At 39.4% G+C, this 19,154-nt stretch overlaps 1 protein-coding gene and 1 non-coding gene across 4 annotated transcripts in view; one reads left to right on the top strand and one right to left on the bottom strand.

The window, feature by feature from the left end:
* Positions 1-15,619, bottom strand: part of LOC110509039 (KN motif and ankyrin repeat domain-containing protein 4) — a 32,942-nt gene extending 17,323 nt beyond the window's left edge. Inside the window, exons 1-3 of one of the 3 annotated variants that reach the window (XM_021589982.2) lie at positions 15,321-15,619; positions 13,899-14,028; positions 9,199-9,299 (exon numbers count right to left, since the gene is read on the bottom strand). The gene's annotated coding sequence lies outside the window, so the exon portion shown is untranslated. Of the gene's footprint in view, positions 1-9,198; positions 9,300-13,898; positions 14,210-15,320 lie in introns of those variants that run through there. The other 2 variants (XM_021589984.2, XM_021589983.2) reach the window with 2 other exon arrangements.
* Positions 15,620-16,084: 465 nt separating this feature from the next.
* On the top strand, positions 16,085-16,157 carry trnav-cac. Its single transcript has one exon. It is a non-coding gene; the product is annotated as a tRNA-Val (tRNA).
* The last annotated feature ends 2,997 nt before the right edge of the window (positions 16,158-19,154 follow it).

Genomic DNA, 19,154 nt, shown 5'->3' with positions numbered 1-19,154 from the left:
AGTCTCTGGCCTCTTGGAGGACCACAGTGACAGCCACACGCAGCCACAGACCCAAACAATGTCAGCTATGCAGTAAACAGAGAAACACCACTGACTGAACAGTCCCGCTGTGAATGACGCCCTACACACAGGCGATAAGCACAATAACAGACGTGCACACACACACACACTCTCCATGCATACAGAACATACTGTGCATACATTCAGAAAGATCACTTACATGTGCACACTACTGTAAATAAAATAAGATAAACTGGACAGTTTTTATCTCCATCTCTTCATTCAAATACTCAATCATGAACACTCTTACTGACAGTTGTGGTTGCTTCACGTGATGTATTGTACCATGTTTTGTGCTGCTACCATGTTGTGCTGCTCCCATGTTGTATCGCTACCATGCTGTGTTGTCATGTGTTGCTTAATCCCAGCCCCCGTCCCAAAAGGAGGCCTTTTGCCTTTTGGTAGGCCGTCATTGTAAATAAGAATTTGTTCTTAACTGACTTGCCTAGTTAAATAAAGGTTAAATACATTTAATAAAAAATGTACTGTGTCAATGGAATGTATTGTTACACACAGTTCTTGTTACACACACACAACACACAACGTGTGACCCACAACAATCCACACACAGTTCTTGTTACACACACACAACACACAACGTGTGACCCACAACAATCCACACACAGTTCTTGTTACACACACACAACACACAACGTGTGACCCACAACAATCCACACACAGTTCTTGTTACACACACACAACACACAACGTGTGACCCACAACAATCCACACACAGTTCTTGTTACACACACACAACACACAACATGTGACCCACAACAATCCACACACAACGTGTGACCCACAACAATCCACACACAACCTGTGACCCACAACAATCCACACACAACGTGTGACCCACAACAATCCACACACAACCTGTGACCCACAACAATCCACACACAACCTGTGACCCACAACAATCCACACACAACCTGTGACCCACAACAATCCACACACAACCTGTGACCCACAACAATCCACACACAACCTGTGACCCACAACAATCCACACACAACCTGTGACCCACAACAATCCACACACAACCTGTGACCCACAACAATCCACACACAACGTGTGACTTATCCCTTATTCCCCAGGCTACACACATCATCGCTGACACCAATTGCCCCCCAGTATAAACAAACAATACAAATCACAGTACGAAGGTAGATGGAGACATTGTGGTGCCAGGCCTTTTCACTGAGATGAAAGTAGTCTTTGAACACCTGATCAGGCCTGGGGCTGTGACAGCAGAGGGTATAGACCAAGGCACGTAATCTTAATGTTCACAGGTGACTGTTGACAGAATACTCTAGTATCTTCAATGGGGTGAAACAAACAGAGACATCTTAGGAAGGAAAGAGAAGGGAAAATGTCAATCAAAACAAACTGTCTTAGGAGTTAGTGAAGAGAGGGAGAGCAGGGTGTTGACTGAGACGCTCTGTTACCTCTAAGATACTAAACCGTACACACATGTCTATCTATTCTGTGGTGTGATCAAGTGATAATGCCCGAGAAGCAGGTGATTGGAGGATATAATGGTCCGGATGTTGTTAACCCCGAGACGGAATGCCGTTTTAACCAATCAGCATCCAGGATGAGGCCGCTGTATGAAGCTATGTACTGTACATGACTGTTCCCATTGTAACGGCCTTAAACTATCACATAGGGACCTCCTCAAGCGGTTCAGATGTCTTGGCATAACGCTTAAGGTGTTGGCTTGACATTTGCTGGATCTTGGTTCGAGTCTTGGTCGGACTTCCCCCAAACGATTTGCCACACTGTGGTGCATAGCTAATTAGAAACTTTAACTATGGTGCATAGCTAATTAGAAACTTTAACTATGGTGCATAGCTAATTAGAAACTTTAACTATGGTGCATAGCTAATTAGAAACTTTAACTATGGTGCATAGCTACATAAGATATTTAACTATGGTGCATAGCTAATTAGAAACTTTAACTATGGTGCATAGCTAATTAGAAACTTTAACTATGGTGCATAGCTAATTAGAAACTTTAACTATGGTGCATAGCTAATTAGAAACTTTAACTATGGTGCATAGCTAATTAGAAACTTTAACTATGGTGCATAGCTACATAAGATATTTAACTATGGTGCATAGCTAATTAGAAACTTTAACTATGGTGCATAGCTAATTAGAAACTTTAACTATGGTGCATAGCTAATTAGAAACTTTAACTATGGTGCATAGCTACATAAGATATTTAACTATGGTGCATAGCTAATTAGAAACTTTAACTATGGTGCGTAGCTAATTAGAAACTTTAACTATGGTGCATAGCTAATTAGAAACTTTAACTATGGTGCATAGCTACATAAGATATTTAACTATGGTGCATAGCTAATTAGAAACTTTAACTATGGTGCATAGCTAATTAGAAACTTTAACTATGGTGCATAGCTAATTAGAAACTTTAACTATGGTGCATAGCTAATTAGAAACTTTAACTATGGTGCATAGCTAATTAGAAACTTTAACTGTGGTGCATAGCTAATTAGAAACTTTAACTGTGGTGCATAGCTAATTAGAAACTTTAACTGTGGTGCATAGCTAATTAGAAACTTTAACTATGGTGCATAGCTAATTAGAAACTTTAACTATGGTGCATAGCTAATTAGAAACTTTAACTATGGTGCATAGCTAATTAGAAACTTTAACTATGGTGCATAGCTAATTAGAAACTTTAACTATGGTGCGTAGCTAATTAGAAACTTTAACTATGGTGCGTAGCTAATTAGAAACTTTAACTGTGGTGCATAGCTAATTAGAAACTTTAACTATGGTGCATAGCTAATTAGAAACTTTAACTATGGTGCATAGCTAATTAGAAACTTTAACTATGGTGCATAGCTAATTAGAAACTTTAACTATGGTGCATAGCTAATTAGAAACTTTAACTATGGTGCATAGCTAATTAGAAACTTTAACTGTGGTGCATAGCTAATTAGAAACTTTAACTGTGGTGCATAGCTAATTAGAAACTTTAACTGTGGTGCATAGCTAATTAGAAACTTTAACTGTGGTGCATAGCTAATTAGAAACTTTAACTGTGGTGCATAGCTAATTAGAAACTTTAACTGTGGTGCATAGCTAATTAGAAACTTTAACTGTGGTGCATAGCTAATTAGAAACTTTAACTATGGTGCATAGCTAATTAGAAACTTTAACTGTGGTGCATAGCTAATTAGAAACTTTAACTATGGTGCATAGCTAATTAGAAACTTTAACTGTGGTGCATAGCTAATTAGAAACTTTAACTGTGGTGCATAGCTAATTAGAAACTTTAACTATGGTGCATAGCTACATAAGAACTTTAACTGTGGTGCATAGCTAATTAGAAACTTTAACTATGGTGCATAGCTACATAAGAACTTTAACTGTGGTGCATAGCTAATTAGAAACTTTAACTGTGGTGCATAGCTAATTAGAAACTTTAACTGTGGTGCATAGCTAATTAGAAACTTTAACTGTGGTGCATAGCTAATTAGAAACTTTAACTGTGGTGCATAGCTAATTAGAAACTTTAACTATGGTGCATAGCTAATTAGAAACTTTAACTATGGTGCATAGCTAATTAGAAACTTTAACTATGGTGCATAGCTAATTAGAAACTTTAACTGTGGTGCATAGCTAATTAGAAACTTTAACTGTGGTGCATAGCTAATTAGAAACTTTAACTGTGGTGCATAGCTACATAAGAACTTTAACTGTGGTGTATTCATGGGTTTCATGTTTTTTCACAATATTGTTTTGGACTGATGCATTCTACTCAATGCAGATTTCATCAGAAGTGCATTATTGTGGCTTGGCAATACAATGACATTTCAAAAGGAGGCAAATAATTAGTAGGACATCATCATGATGTCGCCAGATTGACTTTGGTCAACTATGGTGTTATAGCTACAGACATGACTTTAACTACGGTGTTATAGCTACAAACATGACTAACTATGGTGTATAGCTACAGACCTGACTTTAACTATGGTGTATAGCTACAGACCTGACTTTAACTATGGTGTATAGCTACAGACATGACTTTAACTATGGTGTTATAGCTACACACATGACTTTAACTATGGTGTATAGCTACAGACATGACTTTAACTATGGTGTATAGCTACAGACATGACTTTAACTATGGTGTTATAGCTACAGACATGACTTTAACTATGGTGTTATAGCTACAGACATGACTTTAACTATGGTGTTATAGCTACAGACATGACTTTAACTATGGTGTTATAGCTACAGACATGACTAACTATGGTGTTATAGCTACAGACATGCCTTTAACTATGGTGTATAGCTACAGACATGACTTTAACTATGGTGTTATAGCTACAGACATGCCTTTAACTATGGTGTATAGCTACAGACATGACTTTAACTATGGTGTATAGCTATAGACATGACTTTAACTATGGTGTTATAGCTACAGACATGACTTTAACTATGGTGTATAGCTATAGACATGACTTTAACTATGGTGTTATAGCTACAGACATGACTTTAACTATGGTGTATAGCTACAGACATGACTTTAACTATGGTGTTATAGCTACAGACATGACTTTAACTATGGTGTTATAGCTACAGACATGACTAACTATGGTGTATAGCTACAGACATGACTTTAACTATGGTGTTATAGCTACAGACATGACTTTAACTATGGTGTATAGCTACAGACATGACTTTAACTATGGTGTATAGCTACAGACATGACTTTAACTATGGTGTTATAGCTACAGACATGACTTTAACTATGGTGTTATAGCTACAGACATGACTAACTATGGTGTATAGCTACAGACATGACTTTAACTATGGTGTTATAGCTACAGACATGACTTTAACTATGGTGTTATAGCTACAGACATGACTAACTATGGTGTATAGCTACAGACATGACTTTAACTATGGTGTTATAGCTACAGACATGACTTTAACTGTCTTTGTACTTAAAAAAAAAACGTAAACACTTAACATAGGCCAGGCCCTGTTGTTACCTCACATCCCAGCAATAAGGCCTTACATTATGCCTGGGAAGAAAAAACTTCAACTTGCTCAATTTTCCATTGGCTCAACTTACCCCATGGCCATTGGCTCAACTTACCCCATGGCCATTGGCTCAACTTACCCCATGGCCATTGGCTCAACTTACCCCATGGCCATTGGCTCAACTAACCCCATGGCCATTGGCTCAACTAACCCCATGGCCATTGGCTCAATTTACCCCATGGCCATTGGCTCAACTTACCCCATGGCCATTGGCTCAACTTACCCCATGGCCATTGGCTCAACTTACCCCATGGCCATTGGCTCAACTTACCCCATGGCCATTGGCTCAACTTACCCCATGGCCATTGGCTCAACTTACCCCATGGCCATTGGCTCAACTTACCCCATGGCCATTGGCTCAACTTACCCCATGGCCATTGGCTCAACTTACCCCATGGCCATTGGCTCAACTTACCCCATGGCCATTGGCTCAACTTACCCCATGGCCATTGGCTCAACTTACCCCATGGCCATTGGCTCAACTTACCCCATGGCCATTGGCTCAACTAACCCCATGGCCATTGGCTCAACTAACCCCATGGCCATTGGCTCAATTTACTCCATGGCCATTGGCTCAACTTACCCCATGGCCATTGGCTCAACTTACCCCATGGCCATTGGCTCAACTTACCCCATGGCCATTGGCTCAACTTACCCCATGGCCATGGGCTCAATATACCCCATGGCCATTGGCTCAACTTACCCCATGGCCATTGGCTCAACTTACCCCATGGCCATTGGCTCAACTTACCCCATGGCCATTGGCTCAACTTACCCCATGGCCATTGGCTCAACTAACCCCATGGCCATTGACTCAACTTACCCCAAGGCAAACATTTAGATATATTAGCCCACACAGCTATAAGTACAGTATGCACATTCAGGCTAGGTTTAGGTCCTAATATTAAAACGTATAGAGACCCCAACTGATGTATAGAACAATCTTAAAATGATCTAATTTGTTTTTGATACAAGTATCATCTAACAAAATATATTCATGTGACTTGATGAAAAAACGTTTTTTTTGATCTAGAGACAAGGATGGCTCAAATTACCCCTTTGGCTCAACTTACCCCTTCGGCCTAACTTACCCCACTCTCCCCTACTGCAGAACAATAAACAATAAACTGTCCGCTGGTGTGGATGCTCGTCAATGTTTATAGTTACAGTATGTATAATTTATCGCTATAGTTATCGTCCTTGGTGTGTATGGCCCTTAAAGCCTTTTCCCCATTGTAAAGGTATTCAAAGAAAGAAGTCTCAATATTTTTCAATTGCAATTTTGGGGCCAATTTGAGGGCTTTGTTTCTCTTCCTGTTCCCACCACTGCTCTGTCCTGTGTATAAATGCATTGGTTTCTCCTCACATCGTTACAAACCAAAAATCTCCAGCCACAGCATTCTTAAAAAACGCAAATTAAATTTGAACTCATGACACTGTTAAAACGGTCGCCTCCCTAAGATGATATGTTCTTGAACACTAAGGCCACCATTTTAGTTGCTGGTTTATGATATGTTCTAGAACACTAAGGCCACCATTTTAGTTGCTGGTTTATGATATGTTCTAGAACACTAAGGCCACCATTTTAGTTGCTGGTTTATGATATGTTCTAGAACACTAAGGCCACCATTTTAGTTTCTGGTTTATGATATGTTCTAGAACACTAAGGCCACCATTTTAGTTGCTGATTTATGATATGTTCTAGAACACTAAGGCCACCATTTTAGTTGCTGGTTTATGATATGTTCTAGAACACTAAGGCCACCATTTTAGTTTCTGGTTTATGATATGTTCTAGAACACTAAGGCCACCATTTTAGTTGCTGATTTATGATATGTTCTAGAACACTAAGGCCACCATTTTAGTTGCTGGTTTTAGATATATTCTTGAACACTAAGGCCACCATTTTAGTTGCTGGTTTATGATATGTTCTAGAACACTAAGGCCACCATTTTAGTTGCTGGTTTATGATATGTTCTTGAACACTAAGGCCACCATTTTAGTTGCTGGTTTTAGATATGTTCTTGAACACTAAGCCACCATTTTAGTTGCTGGTTTATGATATGTTCTTGAACACTAAGGCCACCATTTTAGTCGCTGGTTTTAGATATGTTCTTGAACACTAAGGCCACCATTTTAGTTGCTGGTTTATGATATGTTCTAGAACACTAAGGCCACCATTTTAGTTGCTGGTTTATGATATGTTCTTGAACACTAAGCCACCATTTTAGTTGCTGGTTTATGATATGTTCTAGAACACTAAGGCCACCATTTTAGTTGCTGGTTTATGATATGTTCTTGAACACTAAGCCACCATTTTAATTGCTGGTTTATGATATGTTCTTGAACACTAAGGCCACCATTTTAGTTGCTGGTTTTAGATATGTTCTTGAACACTAAGGCCACCATTTTAGTTGCTGGTTTATGATATGTTCTAGAACACTAAGGCCACCATTTTAGTTGCTGGTTTATGATATGTTCTTGAACACTAAGGCCACCATTTTAGTTGCTGGTTTTAGATATGTTCTTGAACACTAAGCCACCATTTTAGTTGCTGGTTTATGATATGTTCTTGAACACTAAGGCCACCATTTTAGTTGCTGGTTTTAGATATGTTCTTGAACACTAAGGCCACCATTTTAGTTGCTGGTTTATGATATGTTCTAGAACACTAAGGCCACCATTTTAGTTGCTGGTTTATGATATGTTCTTGAACACTAAGCCACCATTTTAGTTGCTGGTTTATGATATGTTCTAGAACACTAAGGCCACCATTTTAGTTGCTGGTTTATGATATGTTCTTGAACACTAAGCCACCATTTTAGTTGCTGGTTATAGATATGTTCTTGAACACTAAGCCACCATTTTAATTGCTGGTTTATGATATGTTCTTGAACACTAAGGCCACCATTTTAGTTGCTGGTTTTAGATATGTTCTTGAACACTAAGGCCACCATTTTAGTTGCTGGTTTTAGATATGTTCTTGAACACTAAGGCCACCATTTTAGTTGCTGGTTTTAGATATGTTCTTGAACACTAAGGCCACCATTGTAGTTGCTGGTTTATGATATGTTCTTGAACACTAAGGCCACCATTTTAGTTGCTGGTTTTAGATATGTTCTTGAACACTAAGGCCACCATTTTAGTTGCTGGTTTTAGATATGTTCTTGAACACTAAGGCCACCATTTTAGTTGCTGGTTTTAGATATGTTCTTGAACACTAAGGCCACCATTTTAGTTGCTGGTTTATGATATGTTCTAGAACACTAAGGCCACCATTTTAGTTGCTGGTTTTAGATCCATAATGGGGACACAGACACATTGTTTAGATTTTTGTTCTAGAACACTTTGAAGTTAGCCTGGTCCCAGATCTATTTGTATTAACACCTATAATGTATGGTGACACTGACCATTGTTGGCAAGCACAAACAGATCTGGGACCAGGCTACATAAGTTGCTACAGTAAGACAAAGGGTTGGGAATTGGGCTCTCACACAAGCTTTGTGGAGAATGTCGTAGAAGACATAAAGCTGTCATCAACATATGAGTCCAGAAGATTCCTGGTATCTCAGCTGTTCCTGGACTGGTTCCTCTGATAAGATCAGATGTTCTTCTCTCTCTTTCCTTAAAGCGCCAATCAGCAGTTGAAACAATAACAAAGCAAAACAAGAACGAACCACCACTGGTTCACTAAAAAGCTGAGGGATGGGACTGGAGAAATGGAACCACTCTCATAGACCACTATGGATGCAAGGACTGACCATCCATGATATCAAAAAGATAGTTTTAACCATGTTTAGAGGATTTTTAGTGTTTGAAAAAACAAACATTTACTTTGTTTACAAACATTGGGGTAAAACAAGCTTATATTTTGGGTTCTGATGGGGTACGACTGTTGAACTAAGCTCATGAGCCATTTATAAGTTATATTCTTCAAGAATCAATGGGTACATAGTCCAAAAATAGATGTACCTACTGCAGATTGACCCTTTAGCTGTGGCGGTGGTGGTGTGTGTGCATTTTATTTGTGATTCACTCTGAAGTGCTACTTACAAAGTGTTGTGGACTGGAATGAATGAATGGTTCCATTAATAACAAAGCAATCCATCCCACTTCTACATCCAGGTGATTGTTTTCTCTTCACTCATGGCACCCTAGTGGGTAGAACAGAAGGTCATGTGTTAGTTTTACTAATGATGCATCCCAAATGACCTCCCTTCCCCATTTGGTGCACTACTTTCAACCCATAAGGCTCTGGTCAAAAGTTGTGCACTAGATAGGGATTAGGGTGCCTTTTGGGACGTACTCTACAACTGGAGGGCGCAATGACTTTCTCATCTCTGTTCTGTTGTCAGGAAAAGGGATATTTTCTTCGTCCAGTTTGGCCATGCTGACTATGTGGTATTTCCAGTACATAACTCTATTCCTTGTCTTCTATTTGGAGTTGGTTTAGAAACTCAAGCCAACTTGTTGGACTCCAACCGCCCCTAACCAACCACTGTCTTTCTCTTCTCCCAACTTCCTGTATCTGTCACTCTCTCACACATGCACTCTTTCTCTCCCTCCATCCAGTTTGATTCCCTGTGGTTCTGTAGTGTTCTCTGTGTTCTAATGTCTGTATTCTGTGTTCTAATGTCTCTTTTCTGTGTGTTCTAATGTCTCTGTTCTGTGTTCTATTGCCTCTGTTCTGTGTTCTAATGTCTCTTTTCTGTGTGTTCTAATGTCTCTGTTCTGTGTTCTAATGCCTCTGTTCTGTGTTCTAATGACTCTGTTCTGTGTGTTCTAGAGAATTTAGATAATTCTGCTATCTCTTCAACATTTTGAGACCTTTGCTTTTGACATGGACTCTTCCTGTTCATGGACTCTTCCTGTTCATGGACTCTTCCTGTTCATGGACTCTTCCTGTTCATGGACTCTTCCTGTTCATGGACTCTTCCTGTTCATGGACTCTTCCTGTTCATGGACTCTTCCTGTTCATGGACTCTGCCTGTTCATGGACTCTGCCTGTTCATGGACTCTGCCTGTTCATGGACTCTGCCTGTTCAAGTATGAGGATGATGCTGCCCTCTTGGTTTTACATTAGAATGAGAAGATATACTAAACTATCTCAAATCCAAAACCATATGAAATCCATACCAAACCATATCAAACCCATACCAAACCATATCAAACCCATACCATACCAAACCATATGAAATCCGTACCAAACCATATCAAACCCATACCAAACCATATCAAACCCATACCATACCATATCAAACCCATACCATACCAAACCATATGAAATCCGTACCAAACCATATGAAATCCGTACCAAACCATATGAAATCCATACCAAACCATATCAAACCCATACCATACCAAACCATATGAAATCCGTACCAAACCATATCAAACCCATACCAAACCATATCAAACCCATACCATACCAAACCATATGAAATCCGTACCAAACCATATGAAATCCGTACCAAACCATATGAAATCCATACCAAACCATATGAAATCCGTACCAAACCATATGAAATCTGTACCAAACCATATGAAATCCATACCAAACCATATGAAATCCGTACCAAACCAAATAAAATGTATCCCATCTATACCATACCAAACCATATAAAATCCATCCGTATCAAATCCATACCAAACCATATCAAATCCGTACCAAACCCATACCATACCAAACCATATCAAATCCATACCAAACCATATCAAATCCATACCAAACCATATCAAATCCGTACCAAACCATATCAAATCCATACCAAACCATATCAAATGTATCCCATCCATACCAAACCATTTAACATGTATCCCATCCATACCAAACCATTTAACATGTATCCCATCCATACCAAACCATTTAACATGTATCCCATCCATACCAAACCATTTAACATGTATTCCATCCATACCAAACCATTTAACATGTATCCCATCCATACCAAACCATTTAACATGTATCCCATCCATACCAAACCATTTAACATGTATCCCATCCATACCAAACCATTTAACATGTATCCCATCCATACCAAACCATTTAACATGTATCCCATCCATACCAAACCATTTAACATATATCCCATCCATACCAAACCATTTAACATGTATCCCATCCATACCAAACCATTTAACATATATCCCATCCATACCAAACCATTTAACATATATCCCATCCATACCAAACCATTTAACATATATCCCATCCATACCAAACCATTTAACATATATCCCATCCATACCAAACCATTTAACATATATCCCATCCATACCAAACCATTTAACATATATCCCATCCATACCAAACCATTTAACATATATCCCATCCATACCAAACCATTTAACATATATCCCATCCATACCAAACCATTTAACATATATCCCATCCATACCAAACCATATCAAATCCATACCAAACCATATCAAATCCATACCAAACCATATCAAATCCGTACCAAACCATATCAAATCCATACCAAACCATATCAAATCCGTACCAAAACATATCAAATGTATCCCATCCATACCAAACCATTTAACATGTATCCCATCCATACCAAACCATTTAACATGTATCCCATCCATACCAAACCATTTAACATATATCCCATCCATACCAAACCATTTAACATGTATCCCATCCATACCAAACCATTTAACATGTATCCCATCCATACCAAACCATTTAACATGTATCCCATCCATACCAAACCATTTAACATATATCCCATCCATACCAAACCATATCAAATGTATCCCATCCATACCAAACCATTTAACATGTATCCCATCCATACCAAACCATTTAACATGTATCCCATCCATACCAAACCATTTAACATGTATCCCATCCATACCAAACCATTTAACATGTATCCCATCCATACCAAACCATTTAACATATATCCCATCCATACCAAACCATTTAACATGTATCCCATCCATACCAAACCATTTAACATGTATCCCATCCATACCAAACCATTTAACATGTATCCCATCCATACCAAACCATTTAACATATATCCCATCCATACCAAACCATTTAACATATATCCCATCCATACCAAACCATATCAAATCCGTACCAAACCATATCAAATGTATCCCATCCATACCAAACCATTTAACATGTATCCCATCCATACCAAACCATTTAACATATATCCCATCCATACCAAACCATTTAACATGTATCCCATCCATACCAAACCATTTAACATGTATCCCATCCATACCAAACCATTTAACATGTATCCCATCCATACCAAACCATATCAAATCCGTACCAAACCATATCAAATGTATCCCATCCATACCAAACCATTTAACATGTATCCCATCCATACCAAACCATTTAACATATATCCCATCCATACCAAACCATTTAACATGTATCCCATCCATACCAAACCATTTAACGTGTATCCCATCCATACCAAACCATTTAACATGTATCCCATCCATACCAAACCATTTAACATATATCCCATCCATACCAAACCATTTAACATGTATCCCATCCATACCAAACCATTTAACATGTATCCCATCCATACCAAACCATTTAACATGTATCCCATCCATACCAAACCATATCAAATCCGTACCAAACCATATCAAATGTATCCCATCCATACCAAACCATTTAACATGTATCCCATCCATACCAAACCATTTAACATGTATCCCATCCATACCAAACCATTTAACATGTATCCCATCCATACCAAACCATTTAACATGTATCCCATCCATACCAAACCATTTAACATGTATCCCATCCATACCAAACCATTTAACATGTATCCCATCCATACCAAACCATTTAACATATATCCCATCCATACCAAACCATTTAACATATATCCCATCCATACCAAACCATTTAACATATATCCCATCCATACCAAACCATATCAAATCCATACCAAACCATATCAAATCCATACCAAACCATATCAAGTCCATACCTTAAGAAATGGTTTATGGGCAAAATGCTTTAAAACTGCACAGCCTAAAAGAAAGAATAATTGCTTCAATTAACTTACTGTCACTTGGTAATCCATTTTTTTATTTTAACAGTTTCCTCCCTATTGTGTTTGAGATGTATTTTGATTGATATGTGTATATATCCCCAATGGAAATACGTTTTACAACTGTTTTTGTGTCATCCTCAATGAATTGTAATACCATTGTTCTGTATCCACGTGTGTGGTTGTATTGTGTTCAAAATGGTCAAATAAATCAACTAAAATAACAACAACAGGGTCTCCTCTCCGTGTGCAGCAGGACATAGTGCTAAAGCCAATAGGATGAAACAGCTGCCAGTGGGGCTTTCACGCAAGGAAGAAAAACAACATGGTATTTTAAATGGTTAGGCTCAAATAGAAAGCGTGTGTGTGTGTGTGTGTGAGAGAGAGAGTTTGTGTGTGTGAGTGAGTGAGGGGTGTGGTAGACATCTGACCTCTAAAAGTCGACTGTCTGTCAGACAGTCCGATGAATAACTGTAAGGGCTCCAAGTCCAACCTGTATACCTGATTCTCGGACAACTGAATAACCCCTTTGCTATCTACTTGTTATTTAAATTCTAAGTTTAAAATGACCCATGTTTAATTCAAGACAATTAAGGACAACATACATATATTCTGAAACATACAGCACCTACAAGTAGTATCCACCTTGTGAATTATTATAATACAAGCAAGCAGCACAGAACTGGAAGAAACAACAGTGTCCAACTTTACCTTTACCAACTCTGCCCCGGCTTGTTCAGAGTGTTCTACTGTAACCTGATGTCAGAGTGTCCACTCCAGTCTGAGTTCCAGTACTTCTCCAGTCGCTTCTCTCAGCCCAGCTTGTCTGTCAGTCTGTCTCCTAGAGGGAGGTACCAACACGGAGAATGGGATGCCTGAGCTGCTTGGCAAATTTAGAATCCTCTCATAGCACAGGCTGTACTGTTGTTGTGGGGATGGGTTTCAGAGCATGCCTTTCTCCCTCCGTCCAAATAGACTGCGGGTGGGGGCCCACACTGAACAGCCACACCCACGTTATTAGATATCGACCAATAGGAGCTTGCAGGTGGGGTCCCTCACTCAAAGCACTGGACAGCAGCTCACTGGAGACCCGTGCTGTTGGATGTGATTTTTCAAAATAAACTCCCCTAGGTAGTCAGTAATGTGTGTTTCCTACAAACAAGCACACTTCTATTTTAACTCGCCTAATGGCACTTCATCTACCCAGGCCAAGAGAAATATAGTCCTCCCAGCAATAGAGGAAAACTGAAAAAAAACAAATGACCAATCTCAAAACAGAAATACTGTACTTAAACGAGTTTGTTCAAACTAACAAAAAACCTTCTTGACATAGTCAAAATAATATTCTGCTGAATTGAATTACACAGAAAGAGATGCCCATGGAGCATTAACCACGGCATTTCACTTTCACCTTGTTCCTAACACGGATAGAAAAGGAATGAGCAAAGAAGGCTCCTTTTCCATTACACACAGAGACATCTGACTCCGATTGTTGTTTAACTCCGCAGGCAAAAAAAACAAAACACTGGACCAAAGCACTGCAGAATGACTACATACTGCAGCGTAAACAACAGAAAACTCTGAGCTGCCATAGCTGGTCTGCAGAAATGGACTGGCCATAGGGCAGTTTGTGCAAATTCCAGATGGGCTGGTCCATTTTAGCCCAGTGGACCAGTCTAAATTACAGTTTTGTGCAAATTCCAGATGGGCTGGTCCATTTTAGCCCAGTGGACCAGTCTAAATTACAGTTTTGTGGAAATTCCAGATGGGCTGGTCCATTTTAGCCCAGTGGACCAGTCTAAATTACAGTTTTGTGCAAATTCCAGATGGGCTGGTCCATTTTAGCCCAGTGGACCAGTCTAAATTAGTTTTGTGCAAAATGATCATTATGTGGCTAATAATGGTGAGCCTAAAGGAAAAGAATGGGACGTTGTGTTAAAAATGCCCAGATGGATTTTTGGTTCCATTCTGCCCCTGCAGGTCTGGGCAGCTACAGTATAAAGTGAAGAGTTATCGTTAGTTTACTGTGGTAAGGAAAGGCATACATTTAAAAAATGTGAATGTAGGCTAGTTGAAGATCACTCTCTCTTGATTAATACTAAGACTGCAACTCATGTAGATGTTTGTTCCTACCTGTATAAATCCTTGTTCTTACATCTTTGGGACATGCATTGTATGTTGGCCTGCAGGTAGTTAGTTTAGCGGTTAGAGCGTTGGGCCAGTAACCAAAAAGTCTCCCGTTCAAATACCCAAACAGAAGAGGTAAAAAAATTCTAAAAAACGATCCATTTTTTGTCAACACTTGAGCAAAGCACTTAACCGTAATTTCATCTAGGGGTGCCGTACCCTGTAAAAACAATACATTTAGCTGTGACAATAAAAAAAAAAAACATTTAGCTGTGACAATAAAAAAAACTATCTAAAATCTGTTCCATGTCAACTTTCCCCAATGCTTATATTGTTAATTTGTCAAGAATGCCCTCTAGTGGTGAAAGGTGATCCTCACATAAAGGTTAGGTTTAGGAGAGCTCCAATTGGTGCTTTTATTACGTGCATATTTGATATTGGTGACGACGGTACCAGCTTGCAGGTATAATACTGTATAATGTGTTTTAAGCATGTATGGCCCTTTTATAACGGAGGCTTTAAGTTAAAGTTTTACTTTGAGATTTTGTTGTAACTTTCCAAACTCAGGAGATTTTGTTGCATGTAGTGTTGCGTAATTTGCATAACTGAAAATATCTAAGTAGAAAAACATGTTTATCTAAGTAAGAAATATGTGAATCTAAGTATGACTGAATTCACTCCATAAACATTTCTCTATTGGAAGTGATACACAATCCATAGGACTGTGCCATTGGTGTTGACAGTGATGGCAGACTGCAAGTCTTCTCAAGGTTTCCGTAGTGTAGTGGTTATCACGTTCGCCTCACACGCGAAAGGTCCCCGGTTCGAGACCGGGCGGAAACACATTTTAACAAAATTGACAAGAGTCGATAACTGAAAATAAACTAACAAATTCATAGGACTACCGTATAGGCTACATAAATAGAACAGGCTTGAACATTTCCTTAAATAAAAAACAGCAGCAATGCAATGATAATACGGAAGTGTTTCCGATGAAACAGAGGCTAGGCTAGTTTACCACATTAGTCACAGGCTTCATCAATAAGTGCATAGACTACGTCGTCCCCACAGTGACTATATGAAGGTATCCGTGCTGGGTTATTGTAAATCATACATCTGGACTACAGTATACATTAATTTGATGTGCATTATGTAACTCTGTGCTACTGTACGTCAGTGTGGTTATTGGTTCCTATTGGCAGTATTAGTATAGTCCTCTATGCTACTGTAGGTCAGTGTGGTTATTGGTTCCTATTGGCAGTATTAGTATAGTCCTCTATGCTACTGTAGGTCAGTGTGGTTATTGGTTCCTATTGGCAGTATTAGTATAGTCCTCTATGCTACTGTAGGTCAGTGTGGTTATTGGTTCCTATTGGCAGTATTAGTATAGTCCTCTGTGCTGCAGAGGTCTCCTCTCGATCTCGATCGAGAGTTCATAGACCTCAAACTGAGCCGGCCTCTTTCAGCAAGAAGGACCAATCACAACCTATCTTACTAGAATCCACATCCACAAACTGATTACCTGTCGGTGTAGTATGTATTGCACTATCCAAACAGTTACTATAGCGACGATTCGACTTTACTGCAAAGGTCTATGCAGTTTAGTGTGAAGTCCTGTCCCTTTGTATATATTTCAAGGATCAAATACGTTCCATATTTACTTGTCTCTGTGTATCCTTTCCCTTTCCTTACACATTTTTAATTTGTAAAGTAACAATTTGTTCTTAACTTACTTGCCTAGTTAAATAAATATGCGAACCCATCTGGCACTACAGACTTAATCAAAACAAGTATTAGAAACAAGTCTGCAAGTCAGTTAAGAACAAAATTCTTATTTACAACAACGCCTTGCCAAAAGGCAAAATGCCTCCTGCGGGACGGGGGCCTGGGATTAATACAAACACTTAAAATATAGGACAACAACACACATCACAACAAGAGGAACAACACTACATAAAGAGAGACCTAGGACAACAACACACATCACAACAAGAGGAACAACACTACATAAAGAGAGACCTAGGACAACAACACACATCACAACAAGAGGAACAACACTACATAAAGAGAGACCTAGGACAACAACACACATCACAACAAGAGGAACAACACTACATAAAGAGAGACCTAGGACAAAAACACACAGCACAACAAGAGGAACAACACTACATAAAGAGAGACCTAGGACAACAACACATGACAACACAGCATGGTAGCAGCACAACATGGTAGCAACACAAAACAGGGTACAAACATTATTGGGCACAGACAACAGCACAAAGGGCAAGAAGGTAAAGGCAATAGTACATCACACAAAGCAGCCACAACTCTCAGTAAGAGTGTCCATGATTGAGAGTCTTCGAATGAAGAGATTGAGATAAAACTGCCCAGTTTGACTGTTTGTTCCAGTCGCTAGCTGCATCGAACTGAAAAGACGAGCGACCCAGGGATGTGTGTGCGTTGGGGACCTTTAACAGAATGTGACTGGCAGAGCGGGTGTTGTATGTGGAGGACAAGGGCTGCAGTAGACATCTCAGATAGGGGGAGTGAGGCCTAAGAGGGTTTTTATAAATAAGCATCAACCAGTGAGTCTTGCGACAGAAATACAGAGATGACCAGTTTACAGAGGAGTATAGAGTGCAGTGATGTCCTATAAGGAGCATTGGTGGCAAATCTGATAGGCCCGTATGGTAAAGAACATCTAGCCACTGCTACACAGATGACATGGATAGGAACATGATGAAGCAAAACGGGGTTATAGGGGGTGATTGACAGCGAGGACAAAAACGTGACATTCATCACTGGTTGAGCTTGAAACGTGACTTATCGATTGCTCAAACACACACATTGGCTTTGGTTTGATTAGCAAGCTGTGTCTACTGTAGATATGCTGTCTGGCGAAACTGTTTGACTAGTCAATGATAAAAAGCCACTGTAGACTCGTATAGCATGCCTGGCCGCAGACAGTTCAAGGAAAACCAGTTATCTACTGTCAAGCGTGTGCCAGATGAAACCTTATCTTACTGAATCTTTAACTGAATCTTCAGATACAAATTAGCTCTATATTCAATTGGTCAAATCAGATTTTCCTCCACGAGACAATTCTAAAGCCTCATTTATTGTCTACATAGATAAAGCTGACAGTGCAATTAGCTACTCAAAATGACTACGTTGTGTAGTTGCGTCACATTACACTGCGTTCCAGCCTGACTGAGCTACAGACAGAAAGCATATGTGAGGCAAGAGTAGCTTCTCTTGCATCACATGAGACACATGGTTCCACGACCAAAAGTCAAAAGGCTGTTGGCAACCATGACTAGAGTTTTTTTTTTTAGCATAGCAGTCAACCAGGCATTTTGCGTAGCTAGTTGCATTTTTCTCACAGACTATAAACTAGCCTTTATGGTCACTGTCAGGTTAACAGGTACTTCCATTTGAAGTGATCAAGCAAAAATGTAGGGCAACAGGGCAATGTGTCAACTCCTGTTGACCAGTTCCAACTTACTTCTCCGCCGTGCCCCATGCAACTATCCCAAACTTCAGCACATACGCCCACGCAAACATATGCGCGCACACACACACAGCATAGAGGGTTAGAGCCGCTCCCATCCAGAGAGTGACCAGAGACAGGGGCCTCTGGTTCAACACAGGGGTGAGGGCAGTGTTTGCTGTGTCCACACACTGGGGTTTGATGTCGGACCAATCAGTTAACATTTAACAGAGGGACCTCTGGAGCACGGGCATATCTTATGTTGCATCAGAGTTTGTTTATTAGGTTGTATATAGGTTCTATATAGGTTGTATATAGGTTGTATGGATCAAAATCACATCAGCACTACT

This window comes from Oncorhynchus mykiss, chromosome 28, assembly GCF_013265735.2.
Source record: "Oncorhynchus mykiss isolate Arlee chromosome 28, USDA_OmykA_1.1, whole genome shotgun sequence".
In the NCBI taxonomy this organism is placed as follows: domain Eukaryota; kingdom Metazoa; phylum Chordata; class Actinopteri; order Salmoniformes; family Salmonidae; genus Oncorhynchus; species Oncorhynchus mykiss.
The sequence above is the reverse complement of the archived record's forward strand: the minus strand, read 5'-3'. Positions and strand labels throughout refer to the sequence as shown.